At 40.2% G+C, this 21,535-nt stretch overlaps 1 protein-coding gene across 26 annotated transcripts in view; it reads left to right on the top strand.

The window, feature by feature from the left end:
• Nucleotides 1-18,663, top strand: part of LOC104917492 (uncharacterized) — an 86,719-nt gene extending 68,056 nt beyond the window's left edge. For 23 of the 26 annotated variants that reach the window (XR_014881006.1, XR_014881007.1, XR_014881005.1 and 20 more), the window contains 6 exons: nucleotides 2,509-2,713; nucleotides 4,321-4,465; nucleotides 7,762-7,890; nucleotides 8,021-8,171; nucleotides 12,066-12,155; nucleotides 12,790-18,663. The gene's annotated coding sequence lies outside the window, so the exon portion shown is untranslated. Of the gene's footprint in view, nucleotides 1-2,508; nucleotides 2,714-4,320; nucleotides 4,466-7,696; nucleotides 7,891-8,020; nucleotides 8,172-12,065; nucleotides 12,156-12,789 lie in introns of all 26 variants that reach the window. The other 3 variants (XM_085215906.1, XM_085215894.1, XM_085215901.1) reach the window with 3 other exon arrangements.
• Nucleotides 18,664-21,535: the final 2,872 nt, after the last annotated feature.

The raw sequence follows: 21,535 nt of genomic DNA on the forward strand, positions 1-21,535 counted from the left end.
GTTTTCCTGGTTCAACATGACTTGCAAGATTAGTTTTCAATTTTCAACATAAAAACCAAGGAAAAAAAGTGTTTACTTACTGCAAGGAGTTGATTCCACATTAATGACCCTGAAGGAGGCTTGTACACAAGGTAAGGATTGTTGCCAATTTGATGGATATTCATGTTACAGAATATGAAAATGTGAAGTTACACCATCTTGAGGATTTTGTTTTTATAAGTTGGATTGGTTAAAAAAAAAAACCTTTAAGTAATCATACTGTGCGTTTGATGGTGGAAATTAGTATGAATGTTTTTGGCAGTGGAACAATGTGATGTGGTTATGCATTTCTGTTTTCGCTGCCTGCTCAGTATTGGCCTTTTACAAATACAGATTACCATGTCGATGGAAGGAATTTACAGCCTTGGCCCCCTTGGCCCTCTCTGTGTTACAGCACCTTTTTTGTACTTTACGTTACATATCCTCCCAACTATTTTTCTGACAGAAAAAGGAAATATCTGTGGGCTGAGAACCTGAAAATGCACGAGCTTCTCTTTTTAATTGGATAAAATGTATATTATTTCCCACTTACCTTGATTTCCTGCAGGTAAAAATCTCAGTTCTTTGAAATCAGTAGCAAACTTTCTGCTCAGTGTCACAGGATGGACAGTGCACCCGTGATCCCTTACCAGTTAGTGATGTCCCATACTGGAAGCCTAAAAAGAAATACCTTAATAATAATGACAGTAGAGAAAACATTTTAACAATTGGGATTTAGAGCTGTAAGATAAAATCCACAATTAAAACCTGACCTGAAGACAACGGCTGTATTTTTTATGTTTAATATCATCAGTTTTTGAGTCTCGTGGTCCAAATAGTTTGAACAGCAAGATCCGTTTGTGTTTTGTGGGCTGTTACACTGCATCCCTTACTTCATCTTGTGGGCTGCTTGTTCTGACTTCATGGAATTGCAGCTGTATTTGCGGAGTGCTCTCGTCCTTTGGCACTCCCTCCCCTGTACCTTAATAGGCTTTGAATGCACCAGCATTTGCTCTGGAAGCAAACTTCAGAATTTGTCTTTAATCCTGATGCAATGCATATTCAGAATTTTTTCTTTTCCCGGAGTTTAGTTCCAGAGGAAAGCATGCTTGTCTGGTGCTCCCACCAGCCAGCTGTGGTTCATAACAATAATTAACAGTAAGTTACTGCAGCAGAAAGAGGGAGTGGGGCAATGCAGGCCAGCAGCTTTAGTTACATGGTTCTGTTCATGTCTACGGATTCCAAAGTGCTTAATAAACAGTATTGCAGGCAGGATGGGCAGCTCTGCCCCTGAGGAAGTTTTCCTAATGTTTCTGCTATAAGATTCTGTTCTCAGTTTAGAACTTAGCCAAATTCACATTTGGGTCAAATAGATTTACATGGGATGTCATTCTCTAGAATTTTTTTTTTAAAGTATTAGCCAAAGTGATTTAACTTCTTATAAGAAGGCGGGTTAAAAAAACCAACAAAAAACCCCATGTTGTTATTCTACTTAAGAAGAAAGAAATAATAATAATACGACCCTGAGTTTTAAGAGGTTTCAGAGCAAAGACAGATCTTTCTCTTCCTTTGAATCAAGTATATGTCTTTTGCCATCTCCACAAAGCTTTTCAAATTTGGTCGACTGTTTCAAGAAGTGGAAAAAAACACAGTTACCAAATATTCTATAGGGATTTACTAAGACCTAACAGCAAATATTTCCAGAGATTTCATCTTCTCTGCCTCACACGGCTCCTTCCCATGCTCAGACTTTCCATACATCGTCCTCACAGAGTGGCTGAGCAGTCACCAGCTGGGTGCACCAGTGGCTAGGCTGGAAGTGACCCCTCTGGTATTGCCCTTGGCCTTTACTTGGAGCTGCAGCCTGTCCCTGCTGCCCTTAAGGGAAATGTGGGGCTCTCAAATTTTATCATTTGTGGCCAGCCTCCAGCACAGTTTCTTTGCCACTTTCCTGAATGGATATAGAGAATGGCCAAGAAGGCCTTGGGAGCCAAACATCATGTAGACATTAGTCCTGTTATGACTGGGGCATGGACCACATGGACTCCTAAGGTCCTTCCCAACCTCAGTTAGCCCACCATTCTGTAATTCTTTGCCATCAGTCTCTCTGTTATTCTGTGTGGGCCTGAGGGCACCATCCCTGATAATGGGCCTCTGTGGGTATGGTACCACATAGTGGAAATAGTCTTAGAATCATAGAATCATTAGACTTGGAAGGGACCCTTAAAGGCCATCTGGTCCAGCTCCCCTGCAATGAACAGGGACACCTACAGCTCCATCAGGTGCTCAGAGCCCCATCCAACCTGACCTTGGGTGGATGGGGCATCCACCACCTCTCTGGGCAACCTGTTCCAGCACCTCACCACCCTTGTTGCAAATAACTTCTTTCTTACATCCAGTCTAAATCTCTCTTCTTTTAGTTTGAAGCTATTTCCCCTTGTCCTATCACAACAAACCCTGCTGAAAAATCTGTCCCCTTCTTTCTTACAGCCCCCTTTAGATACTGAAAGGCTGCTCTCGGGTCACCTCAGAGCCTTCTCTCCTCCATGCTGAACAGCCCCAGCGTCTCTCAGCCTGTCCTCATAGAAGAAGCGTACCATCCCTTGGGTCATTTTTGTGGCCTTCCTCTGAATGTGCTTCAACAGTTCCATGTCTCTCCTGTATACTGAGTACTCCACATCTGAATGCAGAACAGGTGAGGTTCATTAGTTTTGTAACAGCAGGTATATAGAGAACACCATGTTAAGGTAACACTGAATTTACAAGGATCAGTTTACAAAAATTAAGAATAAAAGACTGATTTCTGCAGCCTCATTTTGCTTACAAAACGTGTCTGCATTGTAACACTGACTTCACTGACTTGAGTTTTGTGAGTATGCTGTCTATTCTCATTTGGTTTTGGCCATACATCTAGCATATATCTGCTTTGGAGATGAATCAGCACTGAGCAGAATTGATGGATGGCAACTGCAGAACTCCAGCTCACATGTAGAGAAGCTCACATGTAGCAAGGCTTTTCCTGAATGAATCAGGATGTGGTAGAAAAAGAAAACAAGGTCTTCTAGTTGAGGTAGTTGAATTCTACCCTGGAAAGCTGGACAATATCTCTGCCTCTCCTACCATGCTTCTGTGTGGTAATAGGCAAACATTTCCCAAGTGCTTATTAATTGTCAAAAGGGCCTTTCTGCTCGTGCCAGTAGTGCAAGATTATTATGCAAATGTCACCCATCAATCACCACTCTTTGTATGGTAATGTCATGTATGATGTTCCATTAATAAAGCCTTCATCAAGTCAGTTCAGGTAACTGTTAGCTCCTTATATCTGCTTATCATCCAATGCTCACCTTATATTTATATTTACACATTATCCTTCTAAATATTGGCAGATGCTTATTTGGCAATGAGCTAGGCAAAGTATCTTGAAAATCTTTGTAATTCATGGAAATGTTCAGGCAGCGTATGAGATTGTTTTTCAAACCTCATCAGGCTTAATTAGATCCTGCAGTTCATTCATTTGCACTGAAGTCAATTGGAGTTTTACATGTGGAAAGTCTGCAAGATCAAAAATTATGCCCAATGGGCACATAGTTGTATAGAAGAAAATGTCAGCTCCGGATGGTAGTGTTTCTGACTTCTCATCAGTTAGACTCTCTTTCTCAATTAGCTTTTCTTGTATTTTTATGTGAGTGGTTTTGAAAGGGTTCCTGGAAAAAAAAAAAAAAAAATTGCTGCGTCTACTGTACATGTTTTCATTTACAGATCAGTGAAATGGATAGACAGATAAATAAATAGATAGGGTTTTCTGTACTTGTGAAACATGTCACATAACATGAAACCCTCTTCTAAGTCCATTTTGTCAAGTATGTCAAATGATATTTTTGAGATTAGACTTCTGGAGTGTATTTTCAGCATTTCTTATTGCAGCTCTTGATCTATGCACCCTTGTTTGACAGTCCCTTAATCTGGTCGATAGAAACCAAATGAATAGCAGCATTTAAAAATATGGCTTCAGGGACTCCTTAGGAGGTTTCTTTGTAAGTGTACATTTACTAGTTCATCTGTAAATTTATTTTATGGGGTGTTTAAACCTCAAGAAAACTGAAAAGCATAATATTAATGCCTGGTTTACATCTACTGAAGTCAACGAGAACTTTGCAATTGACTTTAATGGTAGCCTATGTCCTCTAATTACGAAAGTGGCAAGGATGATATACAAAAAACCACAAAGAGAGTTTTCTGTTTCATCATACCCTACTTTTTTTTTTCTTTCTTTCTTTCTTTCTTTCTTTTTTTTTTTTTCAGATGTATAAGCAAAGTACATTGTGGTTCGTTCATGGATTAAATAATTCAGCATTTTGGACGTAATCTGGAATTACATTGCTGGTTTAGGTGGTGTTTTGATGCTCAGAAGATCACGGACTACTCGTTGTCTGAATGGCTCACAGAGGTAAGAGGGTAGGAAACCCAGCCACGTTTTCAAAAGGCTTTCAAAAATAATGCTTTTAGTTTTGATCTTACATCTACCCTTTGGTGTGAGTAATGGAAGAAGTTAATGAAGCAGTTTTCTTTCTAGTTGTCTTTTTTTTTAATGTTGTTTCATGAGATAATTTTGACAGGGTTCCTGGAAATCCACATAATATCCACAGTATATATGTACGTGTTTTCCCTTAAGGTTCACTGAAGTGTAGTAAAAAGTTTCCACCACGCAATTGTAATCCCAAGGCATCGTTTTTGTATCGTGTTAGTGAAAGTGAGTGAAAGTACACTGCAAGAAAAAAAGGACTTGCAGAGTTAAAGCTGTTTTTCTGCTGGTGTAACAAGCACAGCAGTCTGAACAGGCTGGATCTGGTAAGCAATTTGTAGCAGTAAATAAAGTTGGACAAAAATTCCCACAAACTTTTTGTTAAGTCTTCTTCAGAGGTATTACTCATTTGGTGGCTGAAATGCTGCTCTTGCTTCACATTTTTAACGCTTGTGAAAGTTTTACATATTTTAGTGGTAACTGGAAATGCTATTGCTCTGTAGGGAAGAACAGTGTCAAAACGTTCCCAGTGGGAAAGGGCTGGAAAGGGCCACTTTAATGTTCTGAGGTATGGCAATGAAACCCCAAAGGAGCAGACTGGGGCATTTGGGTTCCCGCTGGGCCAGCCTCTGAGTGCAATGGGACGTAACAGTGGGTGAGCTCACCTTTAGGGTGGGCTCCAACTTATTAGAACAGAACACCATTAGAAAGGAATAGTTTTGGTTTCCCATCCTGCCTCAGCTCAGCCAGCTCCCTCCATATCTGTGGAGAGGGCTTGCAGCTCTCCAGCTCCCTCCTCCGAGGCTGGTGGGGGCTCAAACCTACCTGGTTTTCCCCTCCAGGCCTTCCAGATTCTCAGACTTGTTACCCCTTTCGGATATCCAGCTCTGAGGCTTCCTCACTACTGGGCAGCTGCTTTTTTTAAGGTACATCAGTGTTAGGGCAGCCAGGAATCCAGCAGCCCTAGGTTTTGTGCTATCTAATGGTCCATGTGTTTTGGCAGTTGAAAATTTTATATACTGGCTTTCTAAAAGAAAAAAATAATTTGTCTCAAATTGTCCCTCAGAAAAAAAAAAAAATGAACAGACTTGTTGCTGTCTGAACACAAAATTTGTGTTAAAATTCCTTTGAGAAACATTAGTTGGAACAAGTAGGGATCATTCTGGATAGCTGATGCAGCTCTCTTTCCATCCTTATCATCAGGTCGCAAATAGTATAATTAGACAAATAAATAGAATAAATACAACTGGAAATGGCATATTTTGGGAAGATTTATATTTCTTAGATGTATCTCATCTGTATCTCTTTAGATACAAACTCTGTATTTCAAGGTCAGGCTGGATGTGGCTCTGGACAGCCTGGTCTAGTGGTTGGCTACCCTGCCCGTGGCAGGGGGGTTGAAACTAGATGATCATTGTGGTCTTTTTCAAGTCAGGCCTTTCTATGATTCATTCTGTAATCTCTAGTGAAAGACATGCAGAAGTAGGGCCTTACTTCTCAAGGTAGGGCCCATGTACCTCTAGATAGAGTAGGTAACCAAATGACTTCTCAACTGAACCTATTTTAAACTTACTTTTGATGAAGGCCATGAAAAAAAGAAAGGAAAAATCAACATATAAGGAACTTGGAAACAAATACTCACAAGCCTATTGCATTTGCATTAAATAGAAGACTAAATAGAAGCAGAACTGTAGTTAAGGTTCCTGATTTTGAAGATAAAAAGTTTTGATAAGCTACGTGACTTAACAGTTGAAGTCATCCGCATCGAAGAATCAAGGAGCTGAACTGGAGAGATTATTTCTTTTTTTCCCTCAAGTGTAAAAACTATCCAGAACTTGTATCCCAAACAAAGGAAAAAATGGTAAGGGCACCTTATTTAATTTGATGGTCAATCACCAGTGAAAATACATCTGTAGGTAGTGCAAAGACAGAAGAGGAATTGACAAAGAAAGTGATGAGTCGGAGAGCAGGATATGTAGGAATGGAGTAAGAACCAATGGAAGGACATAGCAAAAACTTCTTCATCTAGAAAAGACTGAGGAAGAGAGGAAGACTGCTCTGCAGTGAAGGCAGGGGCAAGATGAAATAGAATCTGTGGTGGACCTCTGGGCTAAAATGATGAAGAAATAGGGCAAAGTCTGGATATGCAAGTCAGTGGAGTGGAGCAGCTATTAATCCAGAATTCAGACAAAATAGGGGTATGAAACCACATGCCTGAGTGTCTTATAAGAAGGGAGGAGTCACTGCGACAAGAGCAGGTTTGTTAATCTGGGTAAAAAGATCAAGGGTGCAAATCTTTAAAACAGATTTTGGAGGAAAAAAAATGTACTTAGTAAATAGAAAGAAGTATTGAAATAATCAATTTTGGAAAAAAAAAAGTGAAAATGATATGCAAATCTGGAACTTTTTGATTTGATGTAAAAAGGGCATATTGCAAATCTAACTTCACTGGATCTCACTGAGGAATTTGCTGTGGTACAGCAAAGTATTTAATATTTCTTTTTCTCTAAGGAGAGGAAATGGGGAGAAGTGAAGCTGCAATTCTCTAGTTGAGTTTACCTGCAGCTAGTTTGGGTGAGGTCGTTACGTATTTTTCTCTCCATGAATTGATATTACATCCTGCACAGTGTGCAGTGTTTAGTGGTCCTGTGTGGATTCAGACTGCAGTGTGGATTACCTCTGTTTTGCTCTTAACAGAGTTTAAAATATACGATGCTTCTGCTGAAAGTATATGTTTTTAGATGGAGAATCAATAACTGTCATTCTGGTGCTCAGGGTAGGGTTATAAAATGGCAAAAAACCGAAATGAAAGAAAGCGAGAGAGAGTAGAAAGGGGAAAAAAAGGCAATAAAAATGAGAAATACAAATATATGCAATGCTCTGGAGCATTCTTACTTCCTCTGTGCAGAGGCACTGTTGTTCAGGTTGGTATAGGTAAGTAATGTCCAGTTACGTAGCATTCGTCCTTCTGGGACAAGTACTTGGTAACTTGGTGGCTACTGATGGTAGAAGTTCAGAATGTCCTAGGTGGAGTAAAAAGAGAAGGATGTGGAAGTAGTTCCAACGGTAAGGTTACTCCGTTCAGTGTGAGTTCAATAGGCTGAGTTAAGAGAGCAGGAAAATTTGACCAAATTCAGAGCTCTCATCCTTTTGCAGAGGCTTATTTGAATTCTGGGCTGTTTCTATAACATGCATGCATTTCATTTGCCATGGCAAACAAGGACTCTAAAACCAGAAGTATGTGCAACCGTTGGCTGGACATGATGAATTTTGCAAGGAATACGTCTGAAGAAACTCTATCTCTGAAGTATCTGTTGAAGCAAACAGCCTCATGTGTCTCCTATTATCCAGTGAGTTTACAGCAATATATCCCTTTTTTCATGTGCTTGCATTTTCCAAAATAAAAGCAATCTTTGGAAATCCGTCACATAACTATCTTCATAAATCATAAAACATAAAAATGTTATTGTCTTTTCACAGATGGGAGAACTGGAGGAACAGAGATGTGAAGCTGTCTGCTCAGAGCTATATAGGAGGCCACTGACAAATCCAAGAATCCAAGCCAAGGCTCCTAAGTTGCATTCTAATTCTCTAATCAGGATAGAAATTTGCCTTCTGGCATTGCGATGAGGTATGCCATAACATTATATTTTAATGATTTACTCAAGAGGAACACACTTGAATGTGTGTCCAGTTTTGGGGACCCCAACACAAGAAGTAAATGGAGCTGTTGGAGTGGGTCCAGAGGAGGGCCAGGAAGGTGATCAGAGGGCTGGAGCACCTCTACTACGAGGACAGGCTGAGAAAGTTGGGGCTAATCAGGCTGGAGAAGAGAAGGCTGCAGGGGGATCTTACAGAGGCCTTCCAGTACCTGAGGAGGCCTACAGGAAAGCTGGGGAAGGACTTTTTATAAGGGCATGGAGCAACAGAACAAGGGGAGATGGCTTTAAATTGGAATAGGTAGAATTAGGCTAGATATTAGGAAGAAATTCTTTACTGTGAGGGTTGTGAGACACTGGGACAGGTTGCCCAGAGATGTTGTGAATGCCCCCTCCCTGGAAGCATTCAAAGCCAGGCTGGATGGGGTTTTGAGCAACCTGGTCTAGATGGAGGTGTCCCTGCCTATAGCAGGGGGTTGGAACAAAATGATCTTTAAGGTCTCTTCCAACCCAAACCATTCTATGATTCTATATTTGCCTTGCAAATAATTCAAAAGAATTCATCGAATTCTAGTTCTGAATTTAATTTCTGATACTATTTTCTTTTTAGTTGGACATTTTTTTCACAAATATTTCTTCACAAGTTGGGCTTCAAATCATACAGGTCTCAAAGTATGATTTAGTACATGACCACAAGTTACTGCCTGCAATTATCTGAGAGTAGCTTCAATAATTCAGATTTCTAATTTTTCATAGTCCAATATATATGTTTTCTTCAGGGTCCTGGGCACCTCTGCTTTAGCTTGCCATCACAGGGGACTTTGGGTAGTTAGCATCTCAGAAAAAGGAGATAAAATTGTGCATCCCCAGTGAGGATGTTTTGAGCATTGGAAATCACTTTTGGAAATATTGCTGTGAATGTGCTGAAAGCATGAAAAGCTCAAGTCTGGCTCCATTATAGCTGGAGTCTTCTACAGCAGCCTTAGACATTAGAGGTGCTGTGTGTACGGAAATCCATTACAGATCCTAATGCTGCCTGGCATATCGAGGAGCATTTGTCATCGTTTTGGCAAAGGTACAGCTTGCTTTCTGTCTCTCCTAGCTATGTCCTCGTATACCAGTTGAGGGACATGTGCATAATGCTTCTCTTTGAGATGCTAATCTTCTGGAGTGTTAAGCACCAATAATAACGTTAGCAGCTGGTTTTACTCACACTGAAAGGTCTGAAGCAGCACAGCAGCTTTTTGCATAGGATAGGAAGGATTTCGTTCAGGCTTTCACCTCAATTTGACATATCCATGCTGTGGGCTTCCCAGAATAGTACTAGGATACGACATTGAAACACCACTGAAGCATTGCTTTGGTGGATGATATCTTAGTGATTCAATAAGAGCAAATATTAAATCAGATTTGAAAACTATGTTGCTTCTACAACATGCTCCTTATAGTATCTTTACATTTCCAGATCTTTATTATGAACAGTTTACTGGACACAGGTGATGAGCACGCTCAGAGAGTATGCTTAGGTTAGCTGCTATTGAACCACAGAATATCTGTAATTCATCCATGCTTCTCCCACCAGCAGGTGTCATTCTGGAAAAAGGAAAATATTGTGAATCCCAGAACTGGAGAGAATTTGGCTGTGACAGAAAAAAAAAGTTTGCTTTAAAATACAGCTTTTGAAGGATACGTTACTCCAAATAAAAACCAAGACAAAGTTGGCTGGTCTATGTTGAAGCAGATTGAGAATATTTTCTCAGAATCTTTGCACTGCATAACCCTGCCATATAATGAACAGAGGGCAGAGGATGGTTGAAGCAAACCAATGCCTGGTTAACACTGTCTCCTGCCTTTTGCAGTTGTGTTTGTCACCTTCACCACTGTGAACTCTCCTTCCATGATGACTATCACATAGTGATAATCATTAGTTTTTATGATGGGCTTTGGGCTTTAGTTCCCCCAAAGGGCATACACAGTAAAGTGATGAATGCAAATCTCATTTACTTTGATACAAGCTTGAAGTAAACTCATTGAAGCAACTGAAATCATCAGAATTGCTTCAGATTGAGTCTGAAGTAAAGAACAGTAGTTTCACTTTCTACTTTATAAATAAAACTTGAGAATCACGCAATCATTTTAATGTCTATTTTAATAGTTATGCCACCTCTTAAGTGTTCACCTGGCTATTAGATGCAGATTTCTTTAATATAAAGAGCGTAATTTTGATTTCTGATAACCACATTGAGAAAGCTGTGCCAGAATTGTGAAGAATCAATACACCACCGGCTTATTGCTTGAGGACTCCAGGTCTGCTGAGTCTGGTCTTCTGGCTGTTAAAGCCAAACTTGCTGTAAAATCTATGCAGGAGGTGTACTGCCCACCTCGTATTCCACTGGAGGTTTGTTCCAACCCATTACAGCTCTGATGATTATAAACAGTGTTCTGTCTTTCAGCCTGAATTTCATAGAATCACAGAATGGCTTGGGTTGGAAGGGACCTTAAAGCCCACCCAATTCCAACCCCCTGCTGTGGGCAGTGCCAGCCAGCAGCTCAGGCTGCCCAGGGTCCCATCCAACCTGGCCTTGAGTGCCTCCAGGAATGGGGCACCCACAGCTGTGCCAGTGCCTCACCACCATCATAGTGAAGAATTTCTTCCTAATGTCTAATCTAAATTTCCCCTCTTTTACTTTAAAGGCATTATCCATTGTCCTACCACTATACTCTCCCTTCCCAGCTTTCCTGCAGGCTCCCTTTAGGTACTGGAAGGAATTTATCCAGGGGAAAGATGAGAACAATCTCCAAGGTTTGGCTCTGAGGAATACATTATGATGTGAATTCATTTTATGTTTTCAAAATTTGGACTTACGATGAAGTGATGGGAAATAATTGTGCCGTAGGCATCCCTATCTTTTTCAATAAGTTATTTAAATACAAATGTCACAGTGCTTTTCTTTTGGACGGTATAAAACACTCTGTTGCTGAATGAGAAAAAATAGCATATGTACTTAGGATTAAAAACTTCACTCTAGAACAGTTCAAAACAATTTTCATTTTCAGTATTTAATTTTAAAAATGTATCAGTCTTCTAAAATATGAAGTAAAAAGAGCATCAAAGTGCAGTGAATTTAGCTATTCCATTATGCACTTTATTTTTATGGGACCTGGATGATTTGCAACAATTATCTACAACTGGCTTTTATACAGGTAGGTATGGGATTTAGTCTGCATATCAAAGTGAAATTATATCTTTGGAGTATTATTTTCCAAGCTTTTAGTTAAGCGATCATATTAATTTTTGTTTAGTTACTTTCTTTCCTTTATTTTATACTTAATTGTGTTAATTTTGGAAGAAATGCACGTGCCTAAGCATAGCCCTCCTGTGTCGCTTTGGAGCCCCTGGGGAATCCCAGCTGGCCTCTTGCTGACAGTTCAATGGTGCAGATCTCCTGTAGGTCCCACACTGTCACTGTCAACTCTTCTACAGGTGCTGCAGATATTCTGGGTTGCTCCAGAGGGCATTGGGTACCTTTCTGTAGGCATCTGAACTTTGATACTGCTGTAGAAGAACACTGTAAAAAAAAAACCCACAAACAATAGACCTTTGCAAAGGCTTAACAAAATTAAAGGTGGCACAGCTGTGAAAGTAATTCCACCTAAGGTGTTTTTATCCATGTTTAACAAGGAGTAGGGGCAGGAAAGTAATTCCGTATCTAGCAAGTTGAGGATTATTGTGTTTAACAGGATGCCATCAAGGGTCTGTTTTGAATTAAGGTGGCTGAGCTGAACCCGGGTGTGGGTGGGGAGCTGCTGATGCTGCGGGAGAATTCAGGGCTCAGGGCAGTGAACAGTCCATCTTTCCCTTGCAGGTAACACACGCAGGCTCTGACTGAGAAAATGGAGCTTCCCAGCAAGAACACAGTGGTCTGAGGTTCAACAGTGTTGGGAGTCTGGAAAAAGTAAGCATAATTCCTCAGATTGGGGCATGATGCAGCAAACTAATTTTGATGAAGAAAGTGGTAACTTCAGGTACCAGGCACTCGGCTACAGAGAGTTAGAGAAATACATGCAGTAATTACAAAGCTATGTTAATCAGGTTCATTTTTGATGGTCTGCTGAATAGGAGGGAAGTTAAAAACCTTGAATATATTAGTTGATGTGGTTATATAGGCATTGTACAGTGCTGGACTGAACGTTACGGAATGTTCTTCTAGAATATAACATATAAAAACAATGCAGTGCATAAATCTATAACTCATAATGAAGGTAAAATTGTGAGAGGGAAGCAAACTATGGGTGAAATTCACTACAGGCAATCAATGAGGATTGTACAGGCAGATAAAACTTTCCCATGAACTGTTTTTTATCGGTCAGTAGCATTATGATCGACAGGAATTTGGATTATTATTGCAGAAGTTTAAAAGTCAAATTGTTACAGAAAATAGCATGGTGTAGGGTGACCCACAAAGCAATCAGGAAATCGGGTTTAATTGTGTAAATATTAATTCTATAATTTGCAAATGAAGCAGAAAAATTATTCTTGTTCGCTCTTCTTTTTTTTTTTTTAATTGAGTCTGTATGATTCTTTTCCAGGATGAACCCCCAGGCACAGCAGCAGAGGTTGTGTGAGAGGAGAAACAAACATTCTCCTCGCATCACTCATGCCAGCAGACTGAGCGGGAGGAAGGTACAGGAACACTCCTACAGAGAACCAGGACTGGTTTGTCTCTTTAGAAGGGAGCAATGGTATTTTGAACATTTTTACCAAATCCCAGAGTGTGGGATTTGGACAGCATTTTATGGACTGGGAATTATATAACTGAAAGACTGTGAGATGGGAAAGAATTATAGGAAGCCATGGAGAGCTGCAACCTAAGCATCCTGAAATCTGTGACTGAGCCCCAAGGATGCCTCTTGTTACTGCAGCCACCTCCAGCGACTGCTGTTTTTATATGATTTACCAGCCCCAGTGAGCTACCCAAGACAGAATAGGGAAAAATGGGCCTCAAGTTGTGCCAGGGGAGATTTAGGTTGGATATCAGAAAACATTTTTTTACATAAAGGGTTGTTAAGCACTGGAATAGGCTTCCCGGGGAGGTGGTTGAGTCTCCATCCCTGGATGTGTTTAAAAACCATTTGGATGTGGTGCTCAGGGACATGATTTAGTGGAGGGTTGTTAGAGTTAGGGTAGTATGGTCAGGTCATGGTTGGACTCGATGATCTTGAAGGTCTTTTTCAACCTGAGCAATTCTATGATTCTATGATTCAGTGATTTTGGTCCAGAGGAAGATTCTCAGCTGGTTCTGGGTAGTGAACTGTTTGGCTTGTGGAATGAGTTACAGAATTCCTGCTTAAAAAACAAAGAAGATGGTATAAATCTGCACCTGGGAGGTAGCGTATGCTTTGAAAAAGGCGATTCGAAAAATCATGGACTGGTATCGAAACTCTGTGATCGGCAGTTTAAGGTTTTATAAGTCTTTTTGCTGAGACACGAAACGTAATTAAAATAATGGCTGTAAGCACAGACCGATGCAACCATTATCTAGATCATATGTGTTAATACTGAAGAAATTTAAAAATTTACCTTCCTCCCCCCAAATTTTTAAGACCTTATTTGTCTGTTTGTTCTTTTTTTTTTTTTTTTTTTTTTTTAAATGCTTTCAGTCGTGTTACATTTTGCTGAGGAACGATTTAGTTTTCCTGTTGTCTGAATAAGAGTCCCCGAGTCCTGGTCCCAAATGTCAGTATTTGCACTGCGCTGGCAGCTGTGTGTTTGTGGTCACCCCGCGGCAATGTTTGTGAGGAATGTATACAGTGGCAGTGTCTCTTTCAGAGAACACCAGGAGGAAAATAGCATGTGGCCAACTCACACGTAATTTGTTCTCCTTAGCGGAGGTCTCACATATGCAGTACTTAAATAGCACTTTTTGTTTCTGGCTAAGATGAAGGTAACGGATAGAAACCATTCAAAAGCCTCTCTAGCTGTTGCTTATGTTCCCTGCAAAGGACTGAAGAGAACAGCTCTTTGGAGACGGGGCTTTACATTGAACATACACAGGGCTGTGTCATTATTAATTCTGCAAATGTGTTTACAATGGTTAGGTAAAATATTTAGTTACTATTTAAATATTTTGATGTATTATAGCTCATACCCAAATTTTAGATGTCTACTGCACTTAACATTTCCAATTTAAATAACTGGTTTCATTAAGGTTTTTAGTGATACAAATTAATAACAAAAGGCAGTTAATGCAGAGTACGGTTATGAGACCAAAATACATGTGGTTTAAATTTAAAGAATTAAATGTTAGCATTTCCCTATAGAGAAAGGTTATTTGGGCAGTGGTGTACTGACATTATCACCACCCACGGAGAAGGGGGCCTGTTGATCCTATTGGTTAAGTACAAATTCAGAAACGGAAGAAATGTTGGTCTAGAGGGTTTGCTTGGTGTGAGTGAATCACACAGGAAAAATGCTGATACCTAGGGTAGCTCAGTGACCTTCTTTGATGGTTAGAAAGAGAAATAAGCACACAAGGTTTCTGTCAAAGTCAGAAGGTTTAGGTTGCTTGCTGGGTAAAACCGGCCCAGGTTATTAATATAATGGAAAGTTAAATGATGAGCATGAAAGTATGATAATGAGCCCTGTTGTAAGTGAGACAGAAATGATTTTCTGTGGCCAGTAAGAACGATAATCCAACGTGTTAACCATTGGGCTCGAGGGCTGCTAAGAAAATAAATGTGCAAAGTGGATAAAATAAAGGCTGAAAGTATGTTTAAGTAGGTGTTTCTTCAAAGCTTTCTTCAGGAGGGTGTTTCTGGACACTCTGCCCTACTGCTTTTGGCAAGACTGTTATAATAAAGGTAAGCATGCGGCTTTCGTTCTAGCAGAAAATAGTGCTAACTGTAGCTTGGGATTTATGTGCTTTTGTAATAATTTTCGTGGACTTAGCTAGAAACAAATCTATTGAAGGCGACAATTACTAACTTGGCACTATTTGACGTTAGTTAAATCTGACAACGCTGGGATAGCTTCACCTATTATTCCTGGAAGAAACTGCAAAATCGGGTGGTTTTAGGGAGTTTTGTGTGGATGTGGGACTGCACAGAGAAGGCAGCTCTCAGCGTCAGTGCACGTAAGGAAAACTTGGCTCTGAGCCTCAGGCTGACAGCTTGGAAACGGACTGGGCTGAAACGCAGGCTCCAGTGCTCTGCACTTTGGCTTTTGAAAATTTCTGTGTGAGACCTAATTTCAATCTGAAAAATCAAAACACAGTGCTTTGCAATCAGTTTTGCTTTGTTTGAACCTAAAACTCAAAGCAAAACTCTTGGTGTATAAAACTGCACAAAGTAAAACGTAAGAAAGTGAACCCAAGGGCTCTACAGACTGAACAAGCTAGTTTCACTTAGTTCTCAAAATAATCCCCATTTTGCAAGTTCACTTTTCAATTACACGTGTAGTAGATGTCAAAATTGAGCTGGTTTCACTATAGGTAGTGCATCTCTAAAGCATCACACCATCAGCAAGGTCTCAGTGCTTGGTCTCAGTCTCAGCTGGTACTTTGGACATCTGTCAAGAGATGAATGTTTTTCTGTCTCAGCCTGGTCACATTTAACTTTTGTTCATCTCTAAAGTGATGATCAGTATATTTTCATATCCAGCTCTGAACTCATTTCCTAAATCTCTGATAATGCTCTAAATGGCACCCACTCCTGAAATGGCAGGAGCCACTCACTGCACCCCTGTAAGGCCATCCTTGAAATCATGTGTGTTCAATTCAAGGCCTGATGTTGCAGAGATGCTGAACATCTGTTGCTCCTCCACGCTAGCCCACAAACTGCAGGTGCTCATGGCACTGCAAACATCAGACGCCTACTCCCCAGGCACTCTTATTCAAAATGAAGCAATGAGCAGCCCTCTGCTTTGCTGTAGCTTTTTGTAAAATCATAGTGTAGTTGGCTAGAAACAAACGTATGAGCTGTGCCTATACAGTGGCACTTCTAGCCGAGCATTGCTGAGTGTTTGGGAATTCAGACTAGTCAGAGTTCCTCCCTTCGTGGAATCAAAGAGTCATAGAATCATTAAGGTTGGAAAATACCTCTAGGACCATTTAGTCCAACCACCAACTCATCCTCATCATACCCACTAACCATGTCCCTCAATGCCACATCTACTTGATTCTTTAACACCTCCTGGGACAGTGCCCTCCTGGGCAGCCTGTTCCAATGCTTTACCACTCTTTCTGGGAAGAAGTTTTTCCTAATATCCATCCTGAACCTCCCCTGGTGCAACTTGAGGCCATTCCCTCTCATCCTATCGCTGTTGCCTGGGAGAAGAGGCTGACCCCCACCTTGCCATGACCTCCTTTCAGGGAGTTGTAGAGAGCAATAAGGTCTCCCCTGAGCCTCCTCTTCTCCAGTCTGAACAATCCCAGTTTCCTCAGCCACTCCCCATAAGACCTGTATTCACTGAGCAGCTGATCCATTTCCTTCCCCAATTTCCAAAAAAATATTGAGAGACTGACCTGAGCTCCCAAAATGACCACTGATGGAAAAGCGAGGCCCTGGCAGCAGTGGCGGTGGGTGAGTCATCATCTGAATGTAGAGCTCAGTTTCTGGCAGCTTTGTTAAGAAGTGGGGACTAGAGAGATGTTCAAAAGAAATATAGTATCTGATCATCAGTGATCTTACGTGCATATATTTTGTTTATTCAGGAAGCAGATGTCAAATTCTCATGACAAACCAGGACCTGGAAAAGTGCTGAGTGCCAGGGGAATGGCTGAACTTGAAAATATAAGGATATCTGGAAATACACAAGCTGAGTTACATAAGGATTGTATTGCAAGTGGAATTTACAATATAATGGCTCATCTCTGCACAAGAGTGAGTCTTGTCAGGTGCAAGCATATGTTACAGGGAAATCCACTGGGCTGTTGATAGAAAGCAAATATTATGTGACCCTGAATCTCACTTGGTATTTTAAACTGTAAGAGTTTCAGATTTGAGCCACAATAAGTAGGATATATATATGTATGTATATAGAAGCTTTTAAGCTCTGAGCAAGACTTCTGCCTTGGCAATATTTTCACCTCAAATTGCACATTTGGTCCTCTATTCTCGTAAATAACTGTAGCCTCAATCCAAAGTCAGAAATCAGGTAGAGGCTTCCAAACTTTGGCAGGAATCTGATGCAGAAACCTTTACAATCTTCTCTTTTCTACTCTGGCCACTTTGAGCTCCAGAACCCCTGTTTCATCTACCCACATTACACCTTGCTTCTTCACAGGGCTTGCCCCTTTGGAGCTTTCAGTAGGAACAGATGCATTCTAAGCACTGCATGGAGAACATCCTCAGCCCAGGGTCTTCATTGGAACACTCCTCTGTCAGAGCAAGAGCTGGAGAGGATGGTACATGAGAGGCACACATGGGGAAAAATCTGTTTTCTTTTTTTAATTCAGCACTTTGACCTGAAACATCGAGGCGAGCTGTGCAAAGATCTGCTTGCAGAGTAGAATGCTGCAAGGTAGGAGGAGAGGCTCTGCTTAAGAGAAAATCTGCCTTAGTCTACAAAACAATCCCACCACAAAATAAAATTAAAAGTAATGAGATTTTCCACTGTTAACTTAATAGCAGCAAACCACATGTTCTAAACAATGTTTTAATTTTTTTATTTTTATTTTTATTTTTATTTTTGGTGTGAGGACTGGGGTTTAGTAACAAACCCCAGACTATTAGCCCTGCCATTTTTCCACTGCTGGAGGAAAACGTGGACTCTTGCTGAGTTTGTATGGTGAATATCTCAGAGAGATTTGAATCTGCCACCAGTAAAAGGCCTCTAAATGTGCTCACATGGAGGAACCAGCTCAAGGTAGAGGAAATGGAAAAAATGGGAAAAAGAAGAAACATCTCTTTGGATCTCTAACTGTGTTATTTTTTTAGATTATATTTCTTCTGAGCTCCCAAAATCTTCAGTAACAAACAAGTTTTCTTTTAAAAAGTATTAAGTTATCAAAACATTTGCCAGGTCCTAATATGAAATCGTAGCAGTCAGCAATGTTTAAGTTCAGCTATATCATTTTGCTGAGTAAGTCATGCTAAAACTTACAGTTTTCCCCTTAAAATGATCTTTCCAAATGAGATTGATATTGTGAGAAAAAAAGAAAAAAGAGAGGGACGCCTTCATCATAAGGAATTATGGAATTAATTTTCTTTATACACTGTGTTTGCACAGGACATTTTTGTTAACTCTTAATAAAAATACCATTCAGCTGCTACTTTCATTGTTTTTATCCTGGGACCAATACAACATTGTCATTATTGGATATAAAGTGCTGTAAAAACAAATCTAATTTGTTAAGTTTATTTTGATAAGAAATAAATATAAAGGCAGTGCATAGTTTGTATAGTGCTGCTATCATAGGACTCCTGGGTATAATTTATATAAAGAAAATAAAAAAGCATACATAACTTTCTAGTTGATTTCCTTTAACAGGGCTAATTGAAAACAGTTTCTGTTATTTAAAAGTAATTTATTTTAAATATAGTTTTTAAAACAAAGTTCTTATTGATATCCATTTTAAGTATAATATTATCTCAGTGTGGGATACAAGTAAAAGGTCAAATCTTGTAGGAGTATTTTCTGTATGACTCAGTTCTGATCATAGATAAACTTATCAGGGAAACCAAATTAGTTAACCTTTTCAGTACTGCTTGTTTTAGCAGGCCACAACTGTTTCTTTCACAAAGGCAGCGCTTCAAAGCTCGTGCTTTTGTTCTGAAAAATGAAAAAGAGAGTGCTAATTTCCCTTTTCTCTATCTGATAGCAGGCAAAGGCTAGTGAGATTTTGAACATGAAATTAGTCTTGATGAAATTCAGTAGATGGCCATATGAAGTAATACATTGTTTGTTTTTAATTGTGCTGTTATGTAACAAAGATGTGTAATTTCTTAACTCCGTGATGCTTTTCACTTACAGACACTGTTAAAGTATATGCTTTCTCATGTCCAGTAGCTTAATCCTTATAGAATAACTTGAATCATGGAATGCCTTGGGTTGGAAGGGACTAGAAGATCACCTAGTTCCAACCCCAAATGTCCAGGTCTGATTACTGGAGTGCTGATACATATTTATAAACAGAAAGGCTGCATGGAACATACCTTTAGGAACCAGCCTCTTCCCATAACACTTGATGACTTGTTCAGTTCCTGTCCAGTTAACTATTTTTTACATTTCTCAGAAGTTTCTTCAGCTCTGCTTCCTTTTTCTTTCCATTGTGGCACTGCCAATCAGTTGCTCTGGTACGTTCAAACTCAGTGCCAAAACCTTCTCTTCTCTCTTAGAGCCAGAGTGACTGAAAGGTTTTTATGGACTTCAGATTTCAAACTGTGCTCGTGTCTGAAAGAAACCTCCACAGACACCAAGGAACCCCAACCTTCCTCATGGTGTTAGGGCTGCCTCACCTCTACCAGCAATTTGATGTCGTCGCTGAGGGACACTTTGACTCACTGGGGTTTTGCCTGCAGACTCATTTCTGCCTCCTCTGCTCATTTTGCATTAGTTTTACTCTCACTGACTTGCATGAAGAAGTACTCCAGGGGATTAAATGTTGTGGAGCCTTTCCCCACACAGTGCCTTGAGAGCTACGTCTCAGGTGCGATCTGGAGGAGAACTCTCGAGACACAGATATCAGTGATATTTCTCCCATTCAGTGAAGTAGATGCATTAAAAATATGCAAAGGTGAAGATACGTAGAAATCTGGCTTTGAAAGTCAAAGCTCATGCAGCACAAGCCGAGCTGTACAAGTACATGGGTTTTGTACAGCAAGAAATCAAGCACAAGCCTGTGAGACGTCTCCTACTGCAGTGTACTTGGGGTGGAAATTTTGTCAGTGATACTCAGCAAAATGTTCATCTCATGTTGGCAGTGGCAATGAACTTCTTTTTTCTTCCATAGAAATCTGCAAAAGACGACCAATTAGGTAGTTAAAACATTTCTACTCTTCCATCATTGGAATGATTTTACTCAGTATTTCTCAGCAGAAAAACAAGTGGTATTTGGGGAACCACCTCACAAAATGAAACTTCATCCGCGTGGGCAAAACAATGCGATTATCTGGGCAGAGAATGCAGTAGATTCCACGTACATGGGTGGAGAAGATTTTATTCTCTGAATGAGAGATGATTGCTCTGGAAAATCTGCTGGGTCACTTTTAATTATTAAAAGAGCAAATTCATGGTTTCCTCATGGACCAGTCAGAGTGCATAGTATTTTCTTTTTTTTGTTCTATTTAAACTTAGACTGATTAATCAGACTTCCTGGCAGTGGTAGTAAGAGGAAGATGACTGAGAATTTAGTAGGTGAGTTAATTCTCATTTTTACTGTGTCTCAAGAGCCACCCACTTTCCCTTCACATGACTCGACACCAAGAAGCCTTTACAAGTTTTGCAGAGTGAGACCAACCTGTTGACCTTCTGCTCTCCTCCATCTTTTATCCCATTTTTGCTGCTTCCTCATTTTCTTTGGCACATTTCTCATTTTTTAGCTCCTTTCACCAGCTAAACCCCATCTCCAGCTCCATACTCTAGACACGAGTGACATGGCTTAGTGGCCATTGTGATGATGGGTTGATGGTTGGACCGGATAGTGATCTTTTCCAATCATAATGATTCAGTTATTCTGTGAACTTGCTTTTTATGTCAGTAAGGGATTGCTAAAACATCATGACTGCTGGGGCGCCATGGGCTTGTATAGTGGGTGAGCACAAGCTGTTGTTGATGCCATTCCCTGTGTTGAAACATTACGGCTCCTTCACCCTGCAGTGATCTTGGTGATACAATAACATAGGTTCACACCACAGCCCTACTTTCAATCGGGGTGCTTGTAGACATCATATGTTTATTCTCTCCTCTTGTTGATTATTTTCACACAGATTTTAGAAAAGAATCGCTTTGAGTCCTCTTTTGCATTTTGCTTGCTTGGACAAGGTGTTTAGCAGCTTTCTAAAGGGGAAAGGCACGGATGTGCATGCAGAGACACTGAAACCACCTTACAGAACTGGGCCACTTGACAACATCAGAGAAAACATTTTGGTCTTCTTGCACCAGCCATTCATTGGTGAAGGTGTATAGCAGGATTTTTGCCATAGCAGCAATGTATACATGTTTTTCTTTCTGATTTACACTGAAAGCTTATCAAATGCCATCAAGATATGGAGAGATTATAGTTTGGAGCTGGAGAAAGGTTATTATTACTTCTTTTCCCCTCAGTATATCTTGTTTGGAGGAGAATACTAGCTTCTGCTACAGACCTCACCACACTTACACCTTGCCTATTCTATC

The sequence above is a fragment of the Meleagris gallopavo genome, chromosome 1 (assembly GCF_905368555.1).
Source record: "Meleagris gallopavo chromosome 1, MGAL_WU_HG_1.1, whole genome shotgun sequence".
NCBI classification, from domain to species: Eukaryota; Metazoa; Chordata; class Aves; order Galliformes; family Phasianidae; genus Meleagris; species Meleagris gallopavo.